Source organism: Rhamphochromis sp. 'chilingali' (assembly GCF_963969265.1).
Source record: "Rhamphochromis sp. 'chilingali' genome assembly, chromosome: 7".
Lineage (NCBI taxonomy): Eukaryota > Metazoa > Chordata > Actinopteri > Cichliformes > Cichlidae > Rhamphochromis > Rhamphochromis sp. 'chilingali'.
The window spans coordinates 3,496,052-3,509,021 of NC_137934.1; the positions used below are offsets into that span (position 1 = coordinate 3,496,052).

At 47.7% G+C, this 12,970-nt stretch overlaps 1 protein-coding gene across 2 annotated transcripts in view; it reads right to left on the reverse strand.

Annotated features, from left to right (window-relative positions):
* Positions 1-11,834, reverse strand: part of LOC308399740 (monocarboxylate transporter 2) — a 32,474-nt gene extending 20,640 nt beyond the window's left edge. For both annotated transcript variants that reach the window (XR_013972248.1, XM_080887173.1), the window contains exon 1: positions 11,713-11,834. The gene's annotated coding sequence lies outside the window, so the exon portion shown is untranslated. The remainder of the gene's footprint in view (positions 1-11,712) is intronic.
* Positions 11,835-12,970: the final 1,136 nt, after the last annotated feature.

Sequence of the window (12,970 nt, forward strand, 5' to 3'; positions counted from 1 at the left end):
CAAGTCTTTGTTTGTAGGGTAAGGTTAGAGTTTGGTTAGTCGTGACAGGTTAAGGTTACAGTAACTGTGCATTATGACAAGAAATGTTCTCCGTGCAAACAGGTCTGCTCACATCTGTGTGTTTGTGTTTTTGTGTGAATGTGTATGTGTGTGTCCTAGAAAGACATCACTTAGTGCCTTGGTAGGAAGCCAAGACATGAAGAAGAATGTCAGGTTTCATTCACAACAAGGACAAAGCTGAGACTCAGTGTTGGATTTCATGTCAGTAAAGAGGAATAAATGAACTTTGCCCTCTTTGAGTTGGCACACCAGACCTACTGCATTTCCTGCTAACGGTAGTAGCAGCAAATCAATGACTACATATGATCATGTGTAGATCCAAATCTGACATTAGCATTCTGCCAATCTATTAGTATCTGAATTTATAACACCCGATAACTGAATGATGAAGAAGCAGATGAGACGAGAGAAACATCCTCCAGCCACGTCACGTGTGTTGACATTGAAAACTTTGTCATCCACACCAAAAACACAACAACCAGATGATCCGGGCAGAATGGTGCAGAGCTAAAATGAGTAAATAAATAACTAAACATAACAAATTGAAGTGAAAACTGTTTATTTGATGTATCTCAAAAATAAATAATATTGTCTCATATATCAGATTACCTAATATTGATATCTGTATCAGGCTTAAATATCCTATATCGGCTCTGCAGTAAAGCTAGAGGCCATAAAAAATCACATTAGAAAAGCTTAAAGACTCTAAAACAGTAAGTGCAACAACTCCTTGTACAAAACACATTGAGAACTTGATTTATTGTTATTACAAAAACACTGATTACCACAGGTTTAAACTTTAATATCTCCTTAAGGGAATCATGATTCTCAAACTCTGCCAACACAACTTCAACATCCAGTTATTATTTTTAGATGGAGGTTAATTATAGTTTCCTGAGAGAGATATTGCAGACACCTTTTAAAGGTAGCCTTCAGGGGCCATTAAAGGAGGATGAAAAGAACAGCAAAGACATCCTTCAGAAGAGCAACAATTCCACATTTTCATGTTCACATCTAATTAAAAGTTTTCTTTGAATTCTTATATGTTGAAGTACTTTTTCCACTTTTACTGATAGTGGAAGGTTGAGCAGTGGTCAATTACTAATGTTTTTTAATGGGCTTTTGTGGAGCCTTGTAAGACTTGAATTGTAATGAAGGACAACAGAAGGTTAACTAAATCAGAGTTACGGAGCAAGAGGACACCGGTTTTACCTGGAGGAGATAAATTAAAGCGTAGGATTTGTCTGTATTTGTGAAGACCTTGAACAGAAGAAATACTCAAAAGCTTCACTTAAAAGCTATTCAGGTGAACATATCCTGTAAGTACAAAAGGAAACTTGACCTCTACACTCAGCTTGCCAGCATGCCCCCCGCCTCCTCCTGACTCCGCCAAAGCCTCATGCTGGGACTTGAAGTTATGGCAATGGAAGATTAGCTCTAAGGTAACCTCCAAGTAACAGTACACCCATTGTTAAAATAGAAGTTCATTATTAACCCAATAAACACCTCTCTAAATGTTGACTAAAGCACACATGCCATCTTCTTATCATCACAACAACAATCTAATCTCACTTCAGCAGTCAGGCAAACACACTCGCCCATATTCTTTCACAAAGAAATAATTCCTTTAAAATCTGCTTTCTGATTAAAAAGGCCATCAGGCAGAGGGTCTCCCCATAAAGTACACTAACACTGTAGTTCCCTTTCTCCTCAGCTTCTGGCCTTTTACTAACTCCGGGATGCCTTGATTTAGAAAATAAATTCCATGTGTGGACACAAGAGCATGCTGGGAGGCTTATTCACTTTTCCATATGGGCTGCCAACACCCATATTAAACATCCAATCCTGAGCTCCCTCTCCGCTACACACCTCTGACCATGTCATGAAGGTCACAGAACTGTAATCATGTTATATTTAGTAGTCAGACAGCAAACGTTAGTCATGTCTAGAAATGTGTATGGGGGGAAGGATACTAATGTTATGTAATGATACTAATTCTGTTGCTCAGAATATTTGTACTTTTTGTACCTTATTACTTGACGAATAGGGTACCAAAAAAAACTTAACTAGCCATCATAAGAGTCCAAAGAAACTGTTTTTGTAGTTTTTGATCAGTGCCGAGTGGTTCTGTGATGGTGTGTCATGGGTGGGTTCACATCTGGCATGATTTCCATCTTTCAAATAAGAATCAGGTAGAATCAGTTTGAGTCTGCTCTTTGCTCTTTCTTTTCTCTTTTTAATGTAGGGAGCTAACTTTTTTTCATTTGTGAACTATCACTATTTTTCAAACCCTTGCAACTGTACTGCTGATCCATCAAGGTATGGAACTTCTGAGGGTGACCTGTGGTACCAGATCCTTTGGGTCTTGTGGGTTAAGCTTCTGGATAGGCCATGTTTAGGGACATCCTGTGGACGTTTTATCGAGCTGATCTGTGGAGTCTGGAGGCTTGCTCCGTACTTGGAATCTTTGACCCTCTTACTTATTCTTAACTGTTGTGTTTTCGTGATTTGCAGTACACTGTTGAGGAGGCAGCTGCTGTCAGAGTGCATTTACATGGGTTTTACATGACAAAATAACAATGCTGAAACCCAAGGCCTGGCTGTAGTTTGACTATTCTGGATGTTAAGTGATTAACAGTAAGTAAGTAACATATTTTCTCAGTGTGGAGTATACGCCATGTTTAGTGTTCATGAGGTCATACTAATGAAACCTAATCCAGAGGTTTAGCAGGTTTCCAAAACAGTCCTGTCCTGTTAGAAAACCCAGTTGTGTCCAAGTTTCTATCATCCAGCTGTTGATGTGAAGTGAAGTTAAATAATTTGAAGGTAGTCCTTCTTCATTATTCCATCCACTGTGCAAAACAGGCCCAGAGCATGATGATACCACCACCGTGCCTGACAGTTGGTACGGACGATCTGATATCCTCGTGTTCGTGTTGTTCCCTTGTCATCATAAATAATGTTGTTCCAAGTTCAACATTGCAAGTGACCTTCTGCTGACGTCATCCGCGACATCGAAAAAAAACAAACGCCTTCAAAAAATCTACTTCACTTGCGGGAAGAGAAACCGCCTCTGTAAGGACAATATTGTAACGGTGGACCCAAGAAATACCAGCCGGAGCGACTTTGACAATGCAGAACTTTTTATTAAACTCGGGGTTGTACGTGGACACATATACTCCCGCGCTCTCTTTCTCTGCTGTCACCTCCGTCTCCGTCTGTCACTGCCAACATATAAAGAGACACAATCACTGTCAGATCCCAGCACACCTGTTCACCCCGCCCCTGCGCCGCCCCGGGAGCTCACTGCGTCACCCCTCCTCTGCAGCTGGCCAAGGACCACACCCACGCCACACATCCCCACCGCCCGACTGAGGCCGGGGCCCATCCGGCCGAACCTACTCCCCCCCCCGCGAGCGAGAGAGGAAATCGGCCACGACCATCTGCGCGCCCGGCCTATGGATCACCTTGAACTTAAAGGGCTGCATGGCCAGATACCACAGAGTGATCCGGGCGTTGGCATCCTTCATGCGGTGGAGCCACTGCAGCGGGGCGTGGTCCGAGCAGAGGGTGAACGGGCGGCCCAGGAGGTAGTAGCGAAGGGAGTCGACCGCCCACCGGATTGCCAGGCACTCCTTCTCCACGGTGCTGTACCGTGACTCGCGGTCCGTGAGCTTCCGGCTGATGTAAGCGACCGGCCGGTCAACTCCCCCCACCTGCTGGGACAAAACGGCCCCCAGCCCTCTGCTCGAGGCGTCAGTCTGCAGACAAAAAGGGAGGGAGAAGTTAGGTGTGAACAGCAGCGGCTCTCCACAGAGAGCCCGTTTCACCTGCACAAACGCCGCCTGGCACCGCTCCGTCCACTGGACCAGATCTGGGGCACCCTTGCGGGTGAGATCAGTCAGGGGGCTGGTCAGGTCCGCGAACCCTGGGACGAACCGCCGGTAATAGCCGGCCAGCCCCAGAAACCGTCTCACCTCTTTTTTCGTCTTGGGACGCGGGCAGGATGCAATCGCCGCCGTCTTCTCCACTTGAGGTCGCACCTGCCCGCTCCCCAAGTGGTACCCCAAATACTGTACCTCCCTCCGTCCAACCGCACACTTCTTCGGGTTGGCCGTGAGCCCCGCCTGCCTCAGGGACTCCAGCACCGCGGCCACACACCGCACATGCCCCGCCCACGTGTCACTGTAAATGATGACGTCGTCTAGGTAGGCGGCAGCATAGGCAGCGTGGGGCCGCAGCACCCGGTCCATGAGGCGCTGAAAAGTGGCAGGGGCGCCGAACAAGCCGAACGGAAGCGTCACGAATTGGTACAACCCATACGGAGTGGAGAAGGCCGTCTTTTCCCGGGACTCTGGAGACAAGGGAATCTGCCAGTAGCCCTTGGTTAAATCCAGAGTCGTAAAAAAGCGAGCGGTGCCCAACCGGTCCAGGAGCTCGTCGACCCGGGGCATGGGATAAGCATCAAAACGTGACACCTCATTCACTCTGCGATAATCGACACAGAACCGTATAGACCCATCCTTCTTTACTACAAGGACGATGGGGCTACACCAAGCACTGTGTGATTCTTCTATTACTCCCAGCCTCAGCATTTCCTTCAATTCCCGGAAAACAATTTGCCTTCTATGTTCCGGCAGCCTGTACGCACCGTCACGCCAGGCCGCGTCTCAAAATGGTGCTCTATGAGAGAAGTACGGCCGGGCAAGGGGGAGAACACGTCGGCAAAGCGCTGTTGCAATGCAGCAACATCCGCCCTCTGGGCCTGTGTGAGATGGTCACTGCAATGGAGGGAGGCGGGGATGCTAGACTTTGGCGCCTCCGGCCCCAACTCATCTCTCCCTCTTACCAAGCTCACTAGAGAAGCGGTCTCCGCCTCCCTCCAGGCTTTGAGGAGGTTGAGGTGGTAAATCTGCGTGGCCCCGCCCCTGTCCGACCGTACCACTTCATAATCAATGTCCCCCACTCGCTGTGTGACCACGAAGGGTCCTTGCCACTTGGCGAGCAATTTAGAGCTGGAAGAAGGAAGTAACACAAGCACCTTATCTCCCGGTGAAAATTGCCTGAGTCTAGCCCCTCTGTCGTACAGGCGTCGCTGCCGCTGCTGGGCCTGGAGCAAATTCTCCCGTGAGAGCCTCCCCAGTGTGTGCAGCTTTGCTCGCAGGTCCAGCACGTACTGAATTTCACTTTTCGCAGGGCTCGGACCTTCCTCCCAGTTTTCCTTAATCAGGTCGAGCACCCCCCGCGGCTTCCTGCCGTATAACAGCTCGAAGGGAGAAAATCCCGTGGAGGCCTGGGGCACCTCCCGCACTGCAAACAACAGAGGGTCTAACCAGCGATCCCAATTGCGTTCATCCTCGCGAATGAACTTACGAATCATGGATTTTAAAGTCTTATTCAGCCTCTCCACCAACCCATCAGTCTGAGGGTGGTAGACGCTGGTCCGAATAGATTTAATACCCAGTAATTCGTACAGTTCCCGCAATGTGCGCGACATGAACGACGTGCCCTGGTCAGTCAGTATTTCTTTCGGAATACCGACTCGGGAGATGACCTGAAACAGTGCCTGCGCCACGCTCTTCGCTGAAATGGTGCGTAGCGGCACTGCTTCCGGGTACCGCGTTGCGTAGTCCACCAGGACCAGCACAAAGCGATAGCCGCGTGCACTCCGGTGCAATGGCCCGATGAGATCCATGCCAATACGCTCAAACGGGATCTCCATCAGCGGTAATGGGCGCAACGGCGCCTTTGGCACGGCCGGCTGGTTAACCAGCTGGCATTCGGGGCACGACGCACACCAGCGGCGCACGTCGGCCCAAATGCCCGGCCAATAGAATCGGGCCATTATGCGCTCCAGAGTTTTCTCGCCACCCAAGTGCCCTGCCATGGGGTTCGAATGAGCCGCCTGGAAAATCATTTCCCGGCGGCTTTGCGGCACCAATAACTGTGTGCGGATTTCATTAGTGTGAGTGTCACGGCTCACTCTATAAAGCCGATCGTTCCGCAATTGGAAATGAGGGTACGTTCGCGCAGCGTCGGGGCGCACCGAGCGACCATCAATATCCATCACTTGGTCATAGGCTGAGCGTAGGGTGTCGTCCCGAGACTGCTCTAGTGGAAAATCTTCCGTGGGGTACACAACGGGAGGCGGCGGGGCTTCCGTGGAAGTCCCCGCCTCCTCCTCCCCCCCAGAGTCAGCGTCGGTCGACCCCGCGTCACCGCCGAGCGCCGCGCAAACGTCACACGAATTTACAGACCGCGATCGCATCCCCGCGTACTGCCCCAGTAAGCTGTGGAACCCCGGCCAATTCGTACCCAAAATAAGGGGATGCGACAGGCGCGGGCTAACCGCCGCCTTCACTCTATGCGTTTTGCCCCTGAATTTCAGCAACAGTGACACTACTGGGTACTTGTGAATATCCCCGTGCACACATTTAACCTCCACCCAGTCAGCCTCCAACAATGCCCCGGGGCGAACCAAACTTTGGTGGACCAGAGTCTGCGTGCAGCCCGTGTCCACCAAAGCATGGCGAATACCCCCTTGACACCTTACCGGCACGCGGTACGTCACTCCTGGACCGGGGGCGGGCGCTGGAGCGCCGGCAACGCGGAACACCTGCCCCACCTCCATGAGCGGACAGTCTCGGCGCAGGTGCCCCGGCCGCCCACACTTCCAACAGTCCGGCCCCGGCGTCTGTGCGGCTCCCCGTGGCTCCGGGGCAACCTCGGCGGCCGCCGGGGTTCCGGCGGGAAGCAGCGGCCGGAACGGGTTCCTGGGGCTCCACCCTGCTGCCTGCTCCGTTCCCGCAGGGCCGCCGCCTCTCCTCTGCGACGCCGCCGCCGGTGGCCTGGGCGGCGGAACACGGGCGCCCCGCCGCGGCTCCTCACGGCCCGGTACCGGGTCGGCCGCCAGATGGTCCTCTGCCAGCGTCACCGCCGCCGTCAAATCCGCCGGGCGGTGGCAGCGAACCCAACGAGCCGTCGCCTCGGGCAGGCCTCCCACGAACTGCTCGAGGACGACCATGTTCAGCATCCGCGTCTCCCCAGCCGAGGGGCCCGGTCGCAGCCACCTTGCTGCCGCATCCTCCAGCTGCCGAGCCCAGGCAAACGGCCGCTCCCCCCCCCGACATCCTGCTGGCCCGGAACTGACGGCGGTAATCCTCTGGGGAGAGCCCCAAACGATCCAGCACCGCCCGGCACACGTCCTCGAACACCCCCCGCGAGCCGGGGGGCAGGCTCAGCGCCGCCGTCTGGGCCTCACCCGACAGAAGCGGCAGCAGCCGGGCGGCCCACTCCTCCTCCGGCCAACGACAGGCCACCGCCGTGGCCTGGAAAGCCTCGATGAAAACCAGCGGGTCCTCCCCATCCCGCATCCGGTGCAACGTCACCGACAGCGGAGGGGCGGGAGCCGGCGCGGCCGCATTCCCCAGCAGCTGCCCCAGAGCCGCGGTCTGCTGCTCCGATTGCAGGCGAAGCAACGCCAACTGTTGGTCCTGCGTGGCCGCCTGACGAGCCGCCATCGCCGCCATGTCCACCATCATCTGGCCCAAGATCTGCAGCGGCTGGGCGGGCGGCGGGGCGGGCGGCGGCGCCGCCGGGGGAGCAGGGGGAGCCGGCAGGGGACCGGACATCACGACTGGGTTTCGGCACCAGTGGAGCGACTTTGACAATGCAGAACTATTTATTAAACTCGGGGTTGTACGTGGACACATATACTCCCGCGCTCTCTTTCTCTGCTGTCACCTCCGTCTCCGTCTGTCACTGCCAACATATAAAGAGACACAATCACTGTCAGATCCCAGCACACCTGTTCACCCCGCCCCTGCGCCGCCCCGGGAGCTCACTGCGTCACCCCTCCTCTGCAGCTGGCCAAGGACCACACCCACGCCACAAATATGTATAATGCTTACCGTTTATTAAAGGAAAGTATCCTGAAATGCAAAGAATTCAAGTTCCTGGATCGGCGGACAGAAGCGGTTTCTCTTGTCACAAGTGAAGTAGATTTTTTTTAAGGCGGTATTTTTCAAAGGCACAAAAGGGGGACGTCACAACAATGTGATTGGTCACTTGCAATGTTGAACCTGGAACAACATTTATTATGATGATTTGGGAACAACATCGACACGAGGATATCAGATCATCCCAGTTGGAACAGTGTTCTCAGGTTTGACAGCCTCACCTTAACTCCATTTGTCACAGTCTGGCGAGGGCAGACTGTATGAATTGAAAAAGGACCCAAAACGCAGACGCCAAGGAACAGGGAACAGAACTTGAAATGTTAACAAAAGGCGAGCCGTTTAATAAGGCTAGTAGAAGAGGTACAAACAAAGGGCAAGGCAAACTGAAGCAAAATTAACACAAACCTAAACTGGGGAATCTAAACAAGCAATAAGAAAAACCTAGGCAAGAAACTTGGAAGCATGGCATGGGAAACATGGCGTGGACAACAGACGACCTGACAATCACACACTGAAAACAGAGGACTTAAATACACAGGAGGTGATTAGGGGAAGTGGGAACACATGGAGGAACAGCTGAGGGTAATAAAGCAGGACGAGGCAAGGGAAGCAAAACTAGAAACACTCACATGAGACATGGACCTTCAAAGTAAAACAGGAAACACACTGACTGAATTCTAAACATGCAAACTTAACAGCAACTGGGGAGACAGAATATAGGAACCTGAAATATGGTACAAAACCATCACAGTGGACATAACATGGAACACAGGGAAGCCATATGACGAAGCCAAAGAGCAAAACCTAAGATAACCATAACTGAGATCTAGGGAAACACGAAACAGTACCACAAAGGACTCAAAACATAATCCATAATATAAAAACACGAGATCTCTCCAAAATGAAACAGGAACATGAGAGGCAGACATAACAACATAAGACAACAGACATGAAACACACGAAGGGCAAGGGAGATTTAACATAGTTGGAACACGAGGGGGAAATAATAAGAACTAGAAACACTTAGGCATGATAACAAATAAACTTAGGAAACCTGATAAGCTTAAACATACACTATGAACATCAAAAGAACTGAAACTCAAAACACTGGGTCATAAGACCCAGGACCGTGACACCATTCAAACATACTGTACCTCTTGTTAATGTGACCAAAAAAAAAAAAAGCTATATAGGCATTTTGTTTTTTATGTGTATAGCTGCAAATTTCAATTGAGCTTGAAGTTGTGTATTTTGGAGCAAGGGTTTCTTTTGCTGGTTAGCACCCTTGGCCCATGTCCATCTAAAACTCACTTCTACGTGGACAGTTATGGTGGGGTTTCAGCACTTTTCAATTCATGGCAAGCCGGAGCCGTGGTGATTCCTGGATTGTTTCTGGTTCTCCTAACCAATTTCCTCTCACCTTAGATTGACGGTTTAGCTCTTCATGCAGATTTTGGAAAAGTGATGACACATAAAAACAACTTGTACTTATGAACCTCAAGAGACTTTCCTAATTTGTGTCAGTTTGAAAATTGTGGAGTTAGCTGGACTTCCCCATTGTTTTGAGTATTGGAATGCTGTCAAACAAATACGTTTTATGCTCGCAAAGATAAACTGAATAAGCCTTTGAAACCTAGCCCTAGAACCAATTCAATTATTAATTGATTTAAATGAATCTATATATTTGAGTCTTTATGAATACTGGCCCTGTGTGCATTAGAGACAAATATAAAATGAATTCAAATTTGTTCACCTGATTCTTGTTTTTCTTAAAAAACATTAAAGATATATGCTGTACAATCATTCCACCCAGAAAAAAAGTTCAAATAAATTACCATGACATTCATGCTCATGAAGAGTGAATGTAAACTTCTGACCACAACTGTAAGTATAACATTTACAACAACAATCTCCTCGGGCAAAGACATAAATGCTAGTCAAAGAGTAACTTAGTTAAAAACAAACAACAACACACATTTTAAGATTTCTGCCCACATGGTCAGAAAGGTCACTGCTTTCGGAGAAACAAACAGTGTGGACATTGTAAACTGCAGACTGTTTAGGTTAAATCTACAGACAAGACAACATTAAAAGCAACAAAAATAGGACGGAGACTAAATAGAGAAAAATGCTAACTTCGTTTCTGATGGAAGGGCATGATATGACAAACTTAGGATATTAAAAAAAAGCTAAAATGGAAATTCTAATCATAAGAAAATTCCGGACATATCAGTAAAGTAAGTTAAAGGAGCACAGATGACTAATATCACACGTATTACTTTATAGCAATTATAAGTTTTCGCTGGTTAGCCGTGCTTGCACCTGGTCAAAAAACTGTCCCACACATCTCCTCATAAAACAACACAGATGTACAGATTTGACATGTTAACTGGTGAGCTTTGGAGGAGCTGAAGCATGTTTTATTTTTCTTTCCTTTGGTACAAAGCAAGCTAGCTGCTGACCAGTTTATATGCTATACTAAGCTAACTAGCTGCTGATGGTAGTTTCATTTTTTTGGTGCGGGTAACAATATTATTATCAGACTCTCAGCAAGAAAGTTAAAAACAGTATTTCCAAAAATTGTGAGCTTTTTAAAGTTTTTTTTTTTTTAAAGTTTATGCATAGTCCCATGTAAATCTAATGCAAATAAATAATGGATGCAAAAGACCTTTTCATCTGCTAGCAAAATGTCATTAAAATGACGTTACTTTTTAATAACAAATTGTGACTGAAAAGTTGTACTCATGAGACATTTAACACACTGAAACTCGACTCAGAACATTTCAGTTCTGCTCCTATGGCCACAAGTGGTTTGATAAATCCGGTTTATACTAGCTACTGTAAGCCACCTAGAACTTAATGATCTTCAGTTTACAACTCTGCCTGTGCTTTAGCATTTTAGCATCTCACCACGGAGGGCGCTGTTACAACCACATATTTGATAACCTGCTAAGATGCTCTGTCACAGCCAACTTGCACGACAGGATCATAGATTACAAACTACAGACTTCATTTTTTCACTTCTACTCAAACCTAAAACTGGGGTCGTGTAAGCTTTTTGCCATTTAAGCTAAATACACATAGGGTATTCATCACATGCAGAATGTGAAGTTATTCATACAGATCACCAACTGAGCAGGAGTGAACCAGACCTGACGTGGACATAAATACTTGTGACATCCTAAGATAATAATATACTTTTTTCTCTTTCAAAGTTCGACTCGATCAGAAATGCCTATAGCTGGAAAGGCGCAGGAACCGGAGAGTGATTCCTCAGCACTGCAGCCTAATCATATGATGCTGCTGATTGAGACCGGATATTGACCGGATGAAGCCAGTCTTAATGCTCACGGCCTGCTAAACCGGATGCTTCAAAACAGCCCAAAAATCAGTGCAAATATATTTTAGGACTGTGCACCTCAGCTCTTCCACCTGCGACAACTGACAGCAAAGCGGCAGATGGGTTTCCCTTCTCTCCTCTCTTCAAAGGCTCCTGAACGCATCATAAAATGCGGTCACCCATCCGACTGGGACACTTGCAGCGCCGCAAGCCGCTGTCTTGACAGGCTACAGCGCTCATTCGCCGCAGCACACACGCATCCCTGCATCGCTCGGTTAATCCTCGGGCTCACCGGCAACGTCGGCGCGTCCTTCACTGCAGTCAATGACAACCGGCCACTGGATGTTACTTTACCTTCTGAAGGAGGCTGTGCGTGCGTGTCCTCCGCGGGCTGCCGGCTGCGATGACCTTGGAGCATAAAGATGCGTGCGGCTGTGTTGTGGACAGATCGCTATTTGAATTTCCTGAGTGAGCCGCTGCCTGACGTTGAGCTGTTGCGCACCACAGAGGGCGGCGCTGCCTGCCCCGTCTCCGTTTTAGATCGTGATCCGAGCAGCCCAGCTTTTTTGTTTTTTGTCACCATCCCTAGACCCTGATTTGGAGTGGCGTGGAAACACCACAGCGGAGAAAAAGACAATAGATTCTGGCGTTTTAAGCGTTTAAACAAAGTACATGTCTTTAATATAATAATTTAATAGTTATATAATATTTTAATAATTAATTATAATTAATAATTAGTTATAATTTAATTATATTAAATTCATATGGATTGCTTCTGAAAATGTCTGTCTGGTCTACTGCTGCACTTTAATCTCTGTCAGATGAGCTTGGCATTGTTATGAATTTAGCTTTAATTATATTTCCTCTTTGTAATGTAAGGAAAAAATGAGGATGTTATACATTTTTGTGTGTTTATTACAAACACACACACAAAGAAGGATAAGAGTAGTGCTGTGGGTTACTGCAAATATTGGCATGATCTATGCCAAGTACTGAAGTAAGTATTGCCAGTACCAATACTGATAACCATCATAAGCAGCTTGTGTTGGGGAGATCAGAGTGGCAGGACTTATTACATGAGTTGTCATCAGTTTCTGAACACATTTTAATGACCACTAAATCCACAATAGACAACACAACAAAGAATAAAACACTCCTTCCAGTTATTCATGTATTCTAAAACAGGGTTTTGTTTCTTTGAAGCTCTGGAATGTAAATGTACATGTCTCTAAAACACTTCGGGTGAACCTCTGTTGTTCAAACTGCTACAGGCTACAAATAAAATAGACATGACATCACAAAAAGATGCAGGCGGCATTTTTCAGAATGAATGCGTGAGGTATATTTTTTAATTCCCCCTAAAATAATTTACTTAACACAATTCAGTGGGACAGAAACAAAGTATTGATCCTATCGTGCTTGGATCAATTCAACACCAACACCATCAGTATTGCTACTATCGATATTTGGATTGTTCTACCACCGGTAACAGAAATGTTAAATCATTTTATATAATTATTACTTATACATTTACATTTGCAAGTCACGCCTCTTTTATAACTGGTAGTGCTGAAAAGAGTTTTGCTAAGGATAACACCAGTGCGCCCTCTTT